At 48.9% G+C, this 1,216-nt stretch overlaps 1 non-coding gene across 1 annotated transcript; it reads right to left on the reverse strand.

Moving 5' to 3' along the window:
- Positions 1-862: 862 nt before the first annotated feature.
- TRNAY-GUA (transfer RNA tyrosine (anticodon GUA)) lies at positions 863-945 on the reverse strand. Its single transcript has one exon. It is a non-coding gene; the product is annotated as a tRNA-Tyr (tRNA).
- Positions 946-1,216: the final 271 nt, after the last annotated feature.

The following is a 1,216-nucleotide window of genomic DNA, read 5'->3' on the forward strand; positions in this document are numbered from 1 at the left end:
ACTACAGAGAAAGCGACGCTTTCGTTTAACATGCTATGGTCTCAACGCCCTTACGAGATAGTGATGAGTTTCACGCGCTCTAAGCCCGGCCCACGCGCGGTTAGGAAGATTGGCCGCAATCTGAGCGGTACCACCCACCCTAACCTACCACCTATGAGCGGCCTTCCGTTTTACAGCCGCCCGAAAAGGAACTGCAGTGATCTTGAATAGGGATCCTACAGCGATAGATAGAATCCCCATATAAATACCACTAGATCGAGCACCAGTGATTTCGTATCCGGTCAAAATCTTGGCTAATTGATCGAAGTGGGTAGCTCCAGTAGACCCATAGATAATGGAACAAATAGGGTGGGTAGGCCCAACCACCACACTACACGTATAGACGCGAACCCCCCTCGTTACCGTACGTGCGACTCTCACCGCATACGGCTCGCACAAAGACTCCAAAATCCATCCCGAGCCTTTTCTTCCATTCCACCTCTCCTCCCCAATCCTCGATCAAACTTGCGTTCCCAGGCGCTATGAAATGGCCTTCGCCTATCGTATGTATCGGCTTGGCTTCGTCCGGAACCAAGGAGGCATTCTGGCGGGCGCGTGCGTGTAGGAAGGCCGACCACTACATAAGCTAAAAGACTACGACGACTACAACGGAAGTGGCTCGCTTCTATTCTCGTTGGGATTGGATATATCTAGGGAATCTATAGATCATAGTAGTTCGCCAACCTCTCTAACTAACATACGATACAATTGAACTTCACGGCACGGCAAAAAAAAAAGGAGCTTTGCATTGACAAGAAGAAATCGGGCCTTCCTGCGCTGACGAATGCCTCCTTTCCCTTCTCTGAAGTCTACAACAAACAAGTGGGAGAGGCAGGATTCGAACCTACGTAGAAAAACTTCAACAGATTTACAGTCTGTCGCTTTTGACCACTCGGCCACTCTCCCCTTCCTGGGCCGAGGCCCCCCTCAATGGGTTCTAAGAAGGAGGCCTGAAAAAAAGCTTATTGATTTGATTGAAGGGAACTTATACTATTTATTAGCTTAGCTAGCGTTCCGCTAGTCATTTAGTCAGTTCATAACAATCTCTGTACAAAGGGCAAAGCTTCTACGACAGCTCCCCCTAGTAGCCTCTGGCGAAGCTGCAAGCCTACCCTTCTCGAGCTTAAATAGCTTAGCTTATCAAGCCTAGTCTACAAAAAAAGGGCTACAGCAAGCA

The sequence above is a fragment of the Arachis hypogaea genome, chromosome 16 (assembly GCF_003086295.3).
Source record: "Arachis hypogaea cultivar Tifrunner chromosome 16, arahy.Tifrunner.gnm2.J5K5, whole genome shotgun sequence".
NCBI lineage: Eukaryota > Viridiplantae > Streptophyta > Magnoliopsida > Fabales > Fabaceae > Arachis > Arachis hypogaea.